Below are 15,385 nucleotides of genomic sequence, written 5' to 3'. Positions count from 1 at the left end.
ATCTAAAACCACCAATATTATCTATAAAGAATAATCTAAAACCATTAATCTTATTTCTACATGCTAGAGAAACCGGAGTAACTAACTAACTAATCTTATTTCTAAATATTATTGACTTTAAATTAATACTTTTAATCGATACCAGAATCAACTTTTTCTTTACTTAACAAAAAAATTATTTAAGAAAAATTATTGTTAGAAACGAAAAAAGTGAACCCTAAATACTGCTGACCTCGCGAATATTGCAAGACTTGTACATTAATGTCATTAGTTTGAAAAACAATTCAATTCCAGCAAAAACTGCAAGTCCAAGAGTATAACGTCCAATCAAATCATTTGCCAACCACGGTAATGTAAATTTCCTCTTGTAAGTAATTATTAGCATTACACAGATGAATAAAAGAATTGGTGTATAAATATACTTCGTATAATTTAACGCTGTATAAACATCAATGAAAAAATACAGAAGAATAATTCCAGCCAAAAGACCAAGTGCCATTAAACAAAATTGAAAGTTTGTTAGAATTGGGACAGAATAAACAAGCAACAACCCCAACGTTAAATGAAACGCAAAACATATCCAGGCAATAATGAAAGACAAACCATTGAGTATAAAATAAATGAAAAAACGCTCCACTTTATTCATATCAGGAGAGCTTATCTCACTTCGATAAAATAGCACTCCAAGCCAAAGATAACAAAATATGACAGAAAATGCTCCAACGACAACAGCGCTATAAATGTAAAATTTCCTAAGGCACAAAAACCAAGCTAAATAAAATAAATGGCAATAAACTAACCCAGTGAACCCAAATTAAATATGAAGAAAGCACTTTGAGCAAGATTGGAGTTAATTGTGAGAATTATTGAACAGAAATTCTTTTGTTTGCAACAAAGTGAGATCATAATAAATCCAAGCCAAATTAACTAGTAAAAATTATCCAAAAGATTTAACTTGTGAAATGTATGTGGTTCCCCATACAAATTGAAAAACAAAGCCAGGAGGGGTAATGAAAAGATCGTTTTGACCAGAAACATTACTTATTGGGTCGATTCCAGAATTACCTTTCGGAAAATTCAATAAAAAAAATAAAACTTATCGATAGGATGTATCCAGAAACAATATTTCCTACGTAAGAAAGCAAACACAGAATAAACAGGAAAATCTGAATCCATTCTTCGTTATCCATCTAATCTGAATAAATAAATTAGTCAAAATGTATTCCAACTATGACAACCGTCAAATCTATCTATTATTGATATTTATTCCCAGACGATAAGACATTAAAACATATATTTATTTCCAGAAAATCAAAACTATTTTTTATTTATAAAAAGTAAATATATTATTAATAAATGTTGCCTAATACAGAGTTTGATGCCTACAATAAGCTTTTATTCGACTCACGAAAGCTTGCTGCTTTGGAAAGATTTATCTATCGATTCAAAATAAACAAATATTAATAACACTTTCCATCGTGCTGACTGGGGACATTTCTCCCGTCACGATATTTTTAATTTGCCAGCTTTGTAAAACTGCAGACTTTTAGTGCAATTTGGAATTGTCATTCCATCTTATCCTCTGCTGCTAATTAAATACTAAATAATTAATTTGAACATTTGGTAGTTTTCTTAAAAATAGAAACAGGCTGTACAAAAATAACGTCCCATAGAAATAGGATAATGTCAAAAGTAATGCTTTGACTATGAATTGTTAATTAGTCAATTTAATTAATTAATTTCAAATTTTATAAAAAATACACCAAAACATCCTGGACTGTCAATTCTGATATTTCAATTGTAATTTCATTGATTTTATAGCCTTATCTTTTTGAGGTTAATATTTTTGAAGCATATTGGCACAAAAAATAAATATCATTTTTAATAGAAATCTTCTTTTTCACGCAATTTCGTGTAAAGTAGACTATCGGCTTTTCGTTTCAAGCAATTCTGCCACTTTTTCAGACAATTTCGTGCATAAGAAGATTATCGGTTTATTGTTTCAAGCAAATTCGCTACTTTCCAAGCAATTCCGTCACTTTTTCAAGCAATTTCGCCATTTTTTTATATTTATTTTAAAAATAAATTTACCTTTTTTTATGTCAATTAAATATATTTACATTTTTTGTCATGAGTAGAAACAAAATTAACAATGATACTAGAAGATTGCTAATAACTCACTCAAATTCAGGACTAAGCAAGGAAATCTCAAAAATACTTAAACTTCCAAGGAGTACAATAGTTTCAATAGTTAAAACATTTCATAATGAGGAAAGAATATTTAAAAAACCAACAGGTGGAAATAGATCATCAAAGCTGAATGAAAATCAAAAAAATCAAATTAGAAAATGGGTCGATTGTCACCCTACGATAACATTACGTGACTTACAAAATAAATTTTTTTCAGAACAAAATTTAGCCATCAACAAAAGCACTGTTCATCAATGTTTAAAACAGTTTCGCTACACACTTAAAAAAACTGATGTATTAGAAATTGATTAAACTTAATGATTCTTTTGTCTCATTAATTTTGCTCTTTTTTTCGGCTTTCCTTTTTGAATAAATAATAATTCATTCATAGAGCTATAAACAAAAATCTATATTAGTAAGAAGAGGATATTTCTAAAAAATAAATGTGACCGGTTTCTGAGCGGACCCGGTTTTTGAAGGACCAGGTGCGTATATTAAAATAAAAAATGGATAAAATAATTTATTTTCATTAGAAAATAAAAATTGGTTTTATTTTTTATTATATTATTGTAATAATTAATTAATTAAATTCAACATAAAAAATGGGTTTCGTTGTACTTCCAAAAGCAAATCTTCAAAAAATTAAAAAAATCAAAGATTTGAAGGATCTAGATGAAGTGATTGAAAAAAGAGAAAAGCATAGATTTATAATTCACGCAAAAAAATTTGAATTCTCTGACGGAAAGGGATTTATTCGAAAAAACAATTGCTTACTCAGATTTTTTTGTATAGAAGAGAAAGAACTAAAGCTAACAATGATTGGTTATCTAAAATCTCCTTATGTTTAGAAGGCACATAATTCTAATCATTTTGGCAGAGATAGAATGATTAGTCAGCTGTCAGGATAAATTTACGGTGTTGCTTGAAATGAGATTGAAAATGTTACTAAAAACTGTGTTTTTTGTCAGGTATAATAATTAAAATAAGGCGATTAGCTAATACCAACAATAGAAGGCTTCCCTTATTTGATAATGTCGATACAACAAAATATAAAATTATCGAAGAAAATAATTACAACTATTCTTTAGAAGATGAAAATGGAAACGTCCATAAAAATATTAATATGTCGCGACCCACGCTGGCGACATCCCACGCTGGCGACCAGAGCGACCTTCATTGTTGACAAGATTGACAGGTGGAATTTATTCACCACTTCTTCAATTAAATTTCAAGTCTTACCAGAAGCAGTTTATTTTTTAAAGATTTGCAGACAACAAATTTGCTGTAGATGTCAATAATTGTCAGTATCCAATTAGATCCATCGTTAAAATCTTTATATCTTCTAACAACAATAAGATCCGCCTGGAATCTTTCATTGGGTTTTCCTGCAGTTACATGGTAATTAGAATCCGACCTAGGTATTTTTTTTAAATACTTTCAATGGTAGGGCAAATTTACAAATTTCGCAGTCTTTTATAATTTGTTCGATGATTGACGTTTTACAGTGAAATAGAATTCACTGCACTTTTTCTGAAGCTTTCGTATTCCCCATTGGGATTCTGGTTAATGGCGAATGCTAGTGTCCTCATCTCCATTTCATTGTCCAGACAAATGACCAATTTGTGTTTTTGGTTATTCTCGTTTTTAGATAAAGACTATGAGTTAGGAGTCGCAAATATACCGATCATTAATAATGATTAATTGAGTCGCTTTTTTCATGCTAACATCTTTTGAGAGAAACCAATTTTTTTTGTAAAATGAAAAACCATTTCTTAAAATGAATTTTTTCGGTTTGAATCACCTGTCAAACTGAAGGTCATAACCTGTCAAACTGATGGTCGCCAGCGTGGGATGGTCGCCAGCGTGGGTCGCGACATAATATTTCTAGAATAAAAAGTTCACTAAATTTTAAAATTCTCTAAGTGAAGAGATACCGCGGCCGTAGGCCGCATAGGGGACTAGTTGAATTTTATATCAAACCTTGTGGTTAGAATAGTTTTTATTGACAGTTATTTTAAGATTTGATTTTTAAAATATTTAGGTTTAAAATCATTAAATAAAAATATAATGTTTTTTTAATATTTTACACAAAAATCAAATAAAATTACTTATTTAAAATTTAAAAGCACTTTTGAAGGGTATGTTGGTTTTGTGAGCAATGATAAAATCAGAAACAGCTTCCTTCGCTCGCTCGGCCGACGGATTTCAAGGACTAGTCACGATCCAAGAGAGTATTCTTGGCTCCGGAACGTCTGTCGTTTGCTGTGATCCGAGGGAACGGCTTCGCCATTCGCGAGGCTGGCCGGTTGTCTCGTGACGCCAGTAATTAGCTTAGCTATCTTTTCACGTCCTTATGTTGTTAAAAAAAAAAAAAGTTTTAGAATTATTTAAACATGGTCTAATTTATTGTATAACTATTTTCAGGATAAAATAAAACGATTTATACAATTTTTTGTGTGGTCCTTCCAAAAACCGGGTCCGCTCTAAAACCGGTGACAATAAATTTTTAAGAATTTGGCAAAATTGCTTGAAAAAGTGACGGAATTGCTTGGAAAAGTAGCGAATTTGCTTGAAACAATAAACCGATAATCTTCTTATGCACGAAATTGCTTTAAAAAGTAACAGAATTGCTTTAAACGAAAAGCCGATGATCTACTTTACACGAAATTGCGTGAAAAAGTGGCGAAATTGATTGCAAAAGTAGCGAAAAAGTGTGGAAAACCCTATATATTATAAAACAATTCTCGTTAATTCATATGCTATTGTTATCACTGAATTTATAACAATTAATCATTAATACAGTATTAAAAAGGCGTGATTAAGATTTATGTAAAAAACAATAAAGAACTTAATCCGAGTTTATATCCCAATTATGACAGAAATAACAATTAAATACAACAAAACTGATATTTTTGTTTACGAAAAAATACAGGAAATAACTTTAATTGAGGTAGGCATCACATCACAAGACCGCCTTAAACAAATAGAAATCGAGAAATTTCACAACTTTAATCTATTGGCAAATGAACTTTCGATACATTATGAAGCACTATTTTGGTGGTTTTGACCTGGGATAAAGTTGTCTCGAAATGCTTTAAAAATTATGTACTAGATAAAATTACTATTGAAAAAGCAACGAGAACTTTTATCCAATCCGTTATACTGAAAGAACTCGCGAAAGTATGTTAATTGAACACAAGTATGCAACACACTAACACTAGAAAACTTTTTGTAGAACTTTTGATAATCATTGGAGGCGTATTCTAGCAATGATAGCGATCACAAATTGCTCGAATAAAATGTAATCGACTAAATAAAAAAATAGAAAAACTGTCAAAAAAGTTATTTAAAAATCTATGGTATAGAAAATAACGACGCATTATACGACGGAGTTGTATAATGGAAATCTACCTAAGAACTAATTTCTACAATTAATGCGATGGAAGATAATCTTAGACAGCTCATCATTAGATATTGGTAGTATCTGCTAAATGAAATAAATTATCAAATTAAAAAATATCATGTCTGAATATTCACCGATCGTTTAGAAAAACCTAGAATGGAATAATGAATTTCGTTTTCGTTAACAAATGCAAACGGGAACCTTCTCTGAACAATCTCATACCCCTTTAAACACTCTACTTAATATAAAAAATATACATACTAGTCAAACTTGGGACGTGGACTGACAATTTTAATGTTTCATACAAAACATAAATTGGAATATGTCGCGTATTTGCCATATGACAGACAACTGAAGACCCAGCAACTGCCCTGATAGTTCCATCAGCATATACAGTCTCCGAACCGATTAAAATCGCATCAACCTCAAATTATATATACTCAATTACTTTTTCTATAACTGAAACAAGTGCAGAAAGGTTAACAAAGTATGCAGTAATTCCATGAGAAGTCAATTTCGACATCAAATTTGAAGCCTGTTTTCTGACAGAGGCACATTCGAGTACATACACGACTAAGGACTCCTGGGACTCAGCCAAATCGACCAGAGATTTCATAATACTGAGGGAACTATTTTATATTAGCTTTATTTGTTTATAAAAATAAGTATCATAAAATAAATATAAAAATGTAAATATAATAAATATTAAAAATAAAATTCAAACTAGCTATATACTGCTACGTGGTGGACAGGAATCAATTTAAGAACTTGATTTGCGAAGATCCCCACAGAGTCAATAGCACTAAACACCCTTTTCTTTTTAAAAACTTCTAAAACCTACAAAATTCAATATTATTTAAAAAAACCTCCAGGAAATACTCTATTGAGGACCCCGTAGTGATACAAGTCTTTAAATAGTTAATAAAACTCTCTGCATTAGTGGGAAACACAATTTGTTGAGTAGATTTTGTGATAAATTTGTCGAGGACTTGAACAGGACTCATTAAAGAGTTGGGAGATTCGAGCAACTAAAGAATCAGGTCATTCTCAACCAAAAAAACCGAAATCAGTGAATCAACGACGAGCACCACAAAAGAAGTTGAGTCAAATAAATTCCCGCCACTCCACAAAGTCGAAATCCGATAAATTTCCGAATCAATATAATCAATTTCTTCACATTTGGGAGATCTGTAGTTATAAAGTGTCAATATATATTACATATTTGTGGATGGCGGCTTATGGGAGTTGTAAGATTCGGCTTGAGAAGGTTTTTTGTCGTTTTTTTGGTTTTTTGAAAGTTTGGCTGCTCTTTGTGCTTCCTGGTATTAATTGTGGTTGTTTATTACTTGTTTCTCTCTTCTTTGAGCCTTTATTTCGGCTCTTGTCTTTGTCGTGTTTGAATCCATACTATAAAATATCACAACTAGAAAAAAACATGGATTTATTATAAATTTTTAAAGTTAATTAATTATTGACTAACATTAAAAATTATTATTAAATTAAATTTTTAATCCTTGTGGTTTTTTCAAATGGGAAAGAAACAACATCAGCAGGATAAATTGTATTATTCTTTTTATTAAAACAACTTTAAAGATACATTACTAACTCAGAATGGACTTCCTATTTTGGTGGAAAGAAGAAAGCAGAACGAACAGGGAGAACATTTAGGAGACTACCTTTTCACTATTGCAGTCTATCTCTAAAACCTTTTAACTATCCTTGCTGTACTCGTTCTGGAATAGTCTTCGATCTAATGTATGTTTTTTGATGTTTTTTTATTTTAGGATTGTCATGGGGTTTCTCAAGGATCACAAAGTGAATCCCGTGACAGGCGAGGTTATCCCAAAAGCAAATTATTCGTAGAATCTACAAGCTAGTGATCTTATAAAACTCAAATTCCACAAAAATAGTGAAGGAGAAATGCATTGCCCAATTCTATTTAAAGTGTTTAATGATTTCTCCCACATTGTGGCAATTCGGACATCAGGGAATGTCTACTGTTATGAGGCAGTGGAAAAGCTTAATATTCGAGAAGGAAATTACTTTGATTTGTTCACGGGGGAGGCATTTTCTAGAAGTGATGTCATTCATATTCAGGACCCTACCAATCTTGATAAACATAATTTCACAAATTTTCATCACATTCGTAATAATCTGACAGATTATGCTGCTTCGAGTCAGTTTTATTGGAATTGACTTGTTTAGTCGACTCTTCGTTTGTGAAGGCGGAGGATCAGACGAATCTTCGAAGAATGAACAGCATCACTCAGTCTGTGCTTGAAGAACTCGAAAAAAATGATAAAAATTTAAAAGATGAACAAAAAACGACAGTCGAATGTCGAAAAGCTGATTCCCTCAACTCCACAAACTACACAACCGGGAAAATGGCAGCCTCATTTACCTCAACTGCCGTGGATATAAAAACAACGCAGGAAATAGGCATAACTTATTATAAAACGACCAGTCTTGATCGACGAGCAAGAGTTATTGTACAAAACCTTAAAGCCAGGGGCAAAGGGATATGTTCGTCTGTCCACCAACTTTGGGGATTTGAATTTTGAACTTTATTGTGATTTGGTTGTGATGTTTCCTGTACTGCTAGTTCCCACAAGCCTGTCAGAATTTCATTTTGTTGTGTCAACGTAAATACTACGACGGGTCTCTGTTTCATCGACTTGTCAGGAATTTTATGGTGGTTTTTGAGTGATGATTAGAGTAGATTCAAGGAGGGGATCCGAATGGAGATGGAGGGAGGTCAGCTTTTGGAAAGCCCTTTCGCGACGAGTTTAGAAGTCTGGTTAGACATGACAGTCGAGGAATGCTTTCCATGGCCAATGCTGAGCGGGATAGCAATCAATCTCAATTGTAAGTTATTTAAAGCATTTTTAGTTTTATTACTTTTAAAAGTTTGGAATATCTTGATGGGAAACATACAGTTTTTGGGAGGTTATTTGAGTTTGTTTTATTTTAGGTTGGTTGGAGGCGCCAGTGTCCTCGATCGACTTGAGATGGTTAAGGTTGATAAGGATTCCTGTCCATTGGTTAATTCACATTTTAATATTAATGACAGGAGCCAGTGAGAATTGAGAAATGCTCTGTTTTTGTCGACCCGTTTTCAGTAGCTGAAGAAGAGGCTGATAAATTGTGATTTTATTTGTTAGATTAAAAAGAAGAGAGAAGAGATCGACAAGACCAGTGCAAAGGTGGCCAATCAAGTTGTCCAGAAAGTGGAGAATAATACTATTGGGAAATATCTTTTAGCAAGGTTCTGCTAATTTATCACGTTAAAAGGTCATGTAATAAGAAAAAACAACCTGTCTTGGGTGCCCAAGTTCCTTCTCCTAAGCGTAAACCAACAAATGATTTTAGTAATCTTTCTTTTTCAACATGGTGACATGTTTTACTGGAATTTTTGGATTTTTAACAATTCTAGAAATAGTTTAGTGTTACAATGAAAATAAAAAAGTCCGGGAGGAAAGACGAGCTCGAGCATTGCCAGAAAACGGATAGATTCCGGCCAAACGGATACCTTGCCGCGCATCATTGTAACCGAAATCCTTTATCTCAGCCAAGAGGATTCGCTTGCTTCCATGTTTCTCCAAGCGATAAGGAGGCCGACACCCTTCAAGAACTTGGATGTTTGCGGGCCGAAGGCTCCGGAGGTCTCGAATGCCAAGGGACAAAGAAATGTTGGGCGGAGAGTTATCTGTACTTATCGGCGTGATTTTTCCGTGATCCACGGTCGATTCAGGAGATGATGCTGATGAGAGTACCGCCGATGGGGACCAAGTGTCTGTGCACGTAGCATTCCAGATCAGGAATTTGCCATTTCGGAATGGGAAGGTTGTCATCCCATCAAGACCCTTGCCTTCCCTCCTATCCAGACCGACTGGTTTAAGTAAATTCGGGAAACCGGCAGGATTGAGTGCTCTTAAGATGACATCGTTAAGTGCCCCGTGACGAGGCGAGCGGGCTGCGCTCCGGCGGTACGAGAGGGTGCGTAGATCTTTCTCATCCACCATATCACCGCATCGACTCCGATGGGGCGTGCAGATGTCAAGACCCAACCGGAGAAGGCCTCGAGCCAGGATCCACTGTATTTGTGTGGTGCGGAAACCAAGCACGCCAGGCGGTGTTGGTTCAGTAATGGCTGTAGCATGGTAACGGAGTGTTTTGGCCAGATCTCGTCTGCACACCTGAGAGGGGGTTGGCTGTTTTTACACATCAGAGAGAGTTCGTGGAATGGGGAATGGGAGTAGAACCTCTCGGACAAGCTGACGGCTTCTGGAAACTGGAAAAAAGTGAGCATGCGGCGCTAAGTCTTTGAGCGATCGAAGGCCGATCCTTCCAAACCTGACGGGAAGTTTTCCTTGGGTCTAACCGATATCGTCAAAGGCGATGTTCAGAACTGCTTCTGTGGATGATTTCAGGGAGGTATTCATAGGTAGTAGCATGTCAAGATAGGAATAGCATGACAGGCGATGTGCGAGTCCATTGTCAGAAGGTTGTTTGTGAGGTCACGGAATTTAAAGTCCTTCTTCGCCAGGTGGGCCCTTAGGCCAGGTGGACTGTGAGTACAGCCGAGGAATGTGACTTCGTACATGTTGGTAGTCTGAATTCCGGGGATGAGATCGATTTAGTGTTTGTAAAATCAGTTTTGTTACTCGTTTCGAAGGCTTTTTCCAAATTTTTTCATGAGACTGATTTTTTTCAGTATTTTTTAGTCAAAAGACTTGTTACAAATTATTTTGGATTAAAAAAGTAGTGAAAAATAGTATTGAATAAAATTTTTCATATCAAAATGAATTTTTAATTTTTTAATCATGTTTTTAAATAAAAAGTCGGAATTAAACTATTTAAAATTGATTGCTGTATTAGTTTATTTTTATAAATAAATTAATTTATAAGTATTACTGCCGTTGTGTGTCGCAATGGATGATTTTCTTAAATTGGAGAGATTGTCGATTATTTCAAAAGTAAATGAACAAATAGAGAATTTTGTTGGAAGAAAGTCTATAAATATTGGTATAATTAAATATAAATATTCCAATCTAGCCGAAAAAGTTGTCGAACTCTCAGAACTTGACTCCTCATTTGAAAATATTTTTGAAATGTTTGCAAAAAACGAAATCCACGTATCAGTAAGTCAAATATATGCTAAACCTACTACCAGGCTGACTTTATAGAAAATCTCATCACTCTCATAAACAAAATGAAGTCGGCTTCAATCTCCATCTGCAAAAAAGAGACTCATTCTTCAAAAAAAGATCAAAACTCGTCGAGGACCACTACACATTCCAGGGAAGCCAAACCTTCAAAACAGATAGAAGACAGCGACATTCTTCTACAGAAAGCAGGAGGAAAAGAACTCACAAAGTATATATTTTATTCATTTCAGATCAAATCGTGATAAAAGTAGAAGATCTCGTGAACGAGACGAAGAAAGGTCATCCAGGAAACGACAACGTGATCACCACAGCCATTCTCGCCGACATAGAAGGTATTTGTGCCTACAAATAAGTTTGGACAGATCCAGATCCCGTTCCAGGACAGTTTTGCCGTTAGATCCAGAAATAAACAGCATTTACAGCGGAAGAATAACCACAATTAAGGATTTTGGGTGTTTTGTTGAAATATTTGGACTGAGGCAAAGAAGAGAAGGCCTCGTGCATATTTCGAATGTAAAAATACCAGTTTTAATGTGTAGATCAAAGATGAGCGGATTGGGAGTGTCAGAGACGTCGTGGAGGTCGGGCAGAGTGTGAAAGTGAAGGTCACTGAGATCAAAGAACACGGCAAAATATCGCTCGTTATGAAAGGAATTGATCAGGAGACAGGAGATGACTTGATTGGGGGAGGAGAGACGTTATATACTCCTTTGGGGGACATGGAACATTCCAGAAATCCCGACAGACCAGATTTGGGGACTCGGACACAAACCAATCCAAATTACCGAAAGCAGATGAACCGGAAGCTGAACAGGATTTCTTCCCCTGAGAGATTTGAGTTGGCACAAATGCGGGCTGGGAACTGTCTTGGGCGGAATCAGATTTACACTGATTTGGACGGTGATGACCAGGCTATTTGTGACGATTCTTCTGGTGGTAGTATTTTGGTGTATAATTCATTAATTTAGACGACGATGTGGAGATTGAGCAAGTCAAACAACGTCCTCCATTTTTGCACGATTTCTCAAAGACCTCCCAAGGAGATTTATCACCAATAAGGATAATTAAAGTATTCAAGGGACTGATATTGTTTAGAATCCTGATGGTTCGTTACAACAAGCTGCCATGTTACAAATTTCTCTCCAGAAAGAGCGAAGAGAGCTTAAACAGCAGGAAAGAAGTGGACGGGGCCCTAACTATAACGCTATTGAGATTGCCCAAAAGTGGTTGGATCCAATTTTAGACCGTATGTGTTAGAAATTAAATATTAACAGAGGATGGGAACCGTTTGGTGACCTCAAGCGGGGGGTACAATGTGAGAGAGTTGGCAGATTGGAAGAAGCAGATTACTCTACACAAAAGTGGGAATATTGCAAGACCAAAAAGTCTGATTGACCAGAGGAAATCACTGCCAATAACTCGACTGAGGGATGAACTTGTGAAAGCAATAACCGACAACCAAATACTAATAGTTGTTGGAGATACTGGGTCTGGAAAGACAACTCAGATGACCCAATACTGTCATGAGGCTGGTTTTACTGCGTATGGAAAGATTGGATGTACACAACCCCGTCGAGTTGCGGCAATGTCAGTGGCCAAGCGAGTGGCTGAGGAGTTTGGCTGTAGATTAGGCCAGGAGGTGGGTGTGTTTGAATATGTAGGTGGGTTATACTATTCGGTTTGAGGATTGCACCTCAAAGGACACGAAAATAAAATACATGACGGATGGAATGTTACTACGAGAGTGTCTAATCGACCCCGAAATGGGGCAATACTCGGTTATTATATTGGACGAGGCACACGAAAGGACAGTCCACACCGATGTTCTTTTCGGATTACTCAAAACAGTCCTCGAACCGTTTTATATTCCATTTAGGCAGTCCAGAAGAGAAAAGATCTCAAACTTATAGTCACATCGGCCACGTTAGATTCAGTCAAGTTCTCGAGTTATTTTTTTCAATCGGTTGATTACGTAATAATATGATAGCCAATATTCTCAATCCCTGGGCGAATGCATCCCGTGGAAGTCCTTTTCAGTACAGAATCAGAGCCCGACTATTTGGACGCAGCTCTTATTACAGTGCTTCAAATACATTTACAGGAGAAACCTGGTTTTGATAGTTTTTAATGTATTAGGCGATGTCCTTGTGTTTTTGACTGGACAGGAGGAAATTGATACTGCTTGTGAGATTTTGTACAAGAGAATGCAGTCGTTGGGACAGGAAGTCCCCGAAATGATAATTGTCCCGGTCTATGGTGCCCTTCCCGCCGAAATACAAGCCAGGATTTTTGAACCCGCTCCTCACGGTGCTCGAAAAGTATTTGCACGTGTTATATCACAAGGTCGTGGTTGCTACGAATATTGCTGAGACTTCTTTAACCATTGACGGGATTTATTATGTGGTCGATCCAGGTTTTGTCAAACAAAAAATATACAACCCGAAAACATGTATGGATCAACTCAAAGTGACCCCAATCGCACAAGTTTTCTAATTTTGATTTTATAATGAATTAGTCCCAGGCTACTCAGAGAGCAGGAAGGGCGGGGAGGACTGGACCAGGGAAATGCTTCAGGCTATATACAGAAAGAGCATTCACTGACGAAATGCTCAAAACACAGGTTAAGCTTCGAATTGATTGGTTAGGTGCCCGAGATTCGAAGGATTAATTTGGCAGCAACTGCCCTTCAGTTAAAGGCTATGGGGATAAATGATCTCATATCCTTCGACTTTATGGATCCTCCCCCTGTTCAATATCTAATTTCCGCCCTTGAACAACTTCATGCTCTGAATGCACTCAACGATGAAGGATTGTTGACTTCTCTTGGTCGAAGGGTCACTTTTCCATTATTGAATTTGTAGATGGCTGAGTTCCCATTGGAGCCAATGCTTTCTAAGGTTCTCATAATGTCCGTTGATTTGGGATGTGCGGAGGAGATCATCACGATAGTATCAATGCTATCAATTCAAAATGTCTTCTTCCGACCAAGAGTATTTAATTTTATAAAAACTGATAGGAAAATGCGGATAATGCCGATCAACGGAAGGCCAAGTTCCACCAGTCGGATGGTGACCATCTGACATTACTATCGGTGTATAATGCCTGGATGAAGAATGGGTGTTCGGAGAATTGGGCTCGGACTCATTTCCTTAATCAGCGAGCACTCAAACGATGTCAGGACATTCGTAAACAAATGATAACAATAATGGACAGGCAAGATATCTTAAATATAATTTATGTAGACATAAACTAGACGTACATAGTTGTGGAAAAAATATGTCTTCTGTCCTCAAAGCGATTGTCAGTGGATTTTTTAGAAATACAGCAAAAAAAGACCCACAAGAGGGATATCGAACCAACATTGACCAGCAAGTGGTTTATATTCATCCATCAAGTGCACTTTTCAACCGCCAGCCTGAATGGTTTGTGCTTTTAGTGTGCCTAGTGCAGGGTGGTGTATCACGAATTAGTATTGACTTCGAAAGAGTATATGCATGAGGCAAGTGCCATTGATCCACGATGGCTTGTGGAGTTTGCCCCAACCTTCTTCCAGTTTTCTGACCAAGGGAGACTTAGTCAGGCAAAAAGGCAACAGAAAATTGAGCCACTGCACAACAATTTTGAAGAAAAGGACTCGTGGAGAATTTCTCGCGCATTTAAGAAATTTAGAACTAAAGTTACTTTCTAATATCCTTCCTATATGGGTTTTTTAATTTAAATTTCCGCATTCTGTTTCGTGGTTTCGAATAGGGTTAGGCGACTTTGCAAATTTCCACTGGTCCTGCGATAAGTACGCTTCTTTCCCGAAATCTGTGGATTCTAACGCTCCTCTTCCTCTGTTTAGCTACGTGGTCGGCTTACGAATTACGGCAGTTGACTATTACTCCAAGGTGGTGTAGATTCAAACTCTTGGAGAGGTCCATATCATAACCATTCATAGCATAGGAACATGTAGCTGCATAACGTGTTCTTCTTCGCATCCATGAAATGGTGCTCTTCTCGGGTGCTATGGGTAAGCCCTTCTCAGCTGTCTACTTCTTTAACTCGCAATGTACGACTTTAGTCGTCTCCAAAACTGTGATATCCTTTTCGAGGTATCCATAACCAGGATATCATCAGCGTAGATGACAAGCTTGCCAGTACGTACAGACGGCAGGGGAATATCCGACAAGACGAGGTTGAAAATAAGTGGACTAAAGACAGATCCCTGCTGGACGCCCCTTCTAAGTTCCAGACATCCCGATAGGCGGTTCCCACAGCGATCAAAAGATTTCCTTCCACACAAGAAGTTTTCTAGCCATCGATAGGTCTTTATTCCGGCTTCAGTGTCATGGACTCTCACAAGTAGGCCCAAGTGCCATACGCTATCAAAAGCTTTTGCGAGGTCCAGACACACCGCAGTTACCCAGGCTTCCTTTCTGTAGGCACTAATTCCATGTAACAGTCCCCTGTAGATTTTCCTTCACGGAATCCCCGTTGAACGGACGAAAGCAGATTTTGTGATTCTACATAACAAGAAAGTCTGTTAAAGACAATTGGAAAATGTCCAGCTGGCGTCAAACATCATAGTCAGTGCTTGAATCAGAAGTTCAGGCGCCTTCTTTAACAATATCTGAGGAATGTA

At 36.3% G+C, this 15,385-nt stretch overlaps 2 long non-coding RNA genes and 1 pseudogene across 2 annotated transcripts; 2 read left to right on the top strand and 1 right to left on the bottom strand.

Moving 5' to 3' along the window:
* Positions 1–6,488: 6,488 nt before the first annotated feature.
* On the bottom strand, positions 6,489–6,989 carry LOC115227312. Its single transcript, XR_003883103.1, has 3 exons — positions 6,812–6,989; positions 6,655–6,781; positions 6,489–6,621 (listed from the first exon to the last, which is right to left on the bottom strand). It is a non-coding gene; the product is annotated as an uncharacterized LOC115227312 (long non-coding RNA).
* Positions 6,990–10,518: 3,529 nt separating this feature from the next.
* On the top strand, positions 10,519–11,810 carry LOC118760956. The gene is made up of 5 exons (XR_004997062.1): positions 10,519–10,618; positions 10,649–10,734; positions 10,767–11,093; positions 11,124–11,697; positions 11,730–11,810. It is a non-coding gene; the product is annotated as an uncharacterized LOC118760956 (long non-coding RNA).
* A 1,091-nt stretch (positions 11,811–12,901) lies between these two features.
* Positions 12,902–14,449, top strand: LOC115227311 (annotated as a pseudogene).
* The last annotated feature ends 936 nt before the right edge of the window (positions 14,450–15,385 follow it).

This window comes from Octopus sinensis, unplaced genomic scaffold, assembly GCF_006345805.1.
Source record: "Octopus sinensis unplaced genomic scaffold, ASM634580v1 Contig02586, whole genome shotgun sequence".
Classification (NCBI taxonomy): Eukaryota; Metazoa; Mollusca; class Cephalopoda; order Octopoda; family Octopodidae; genus Octopus; species Octopus sinensis.
This window is presented reverse-complemented; position numbering and strand designations above follow the sequence as displayed.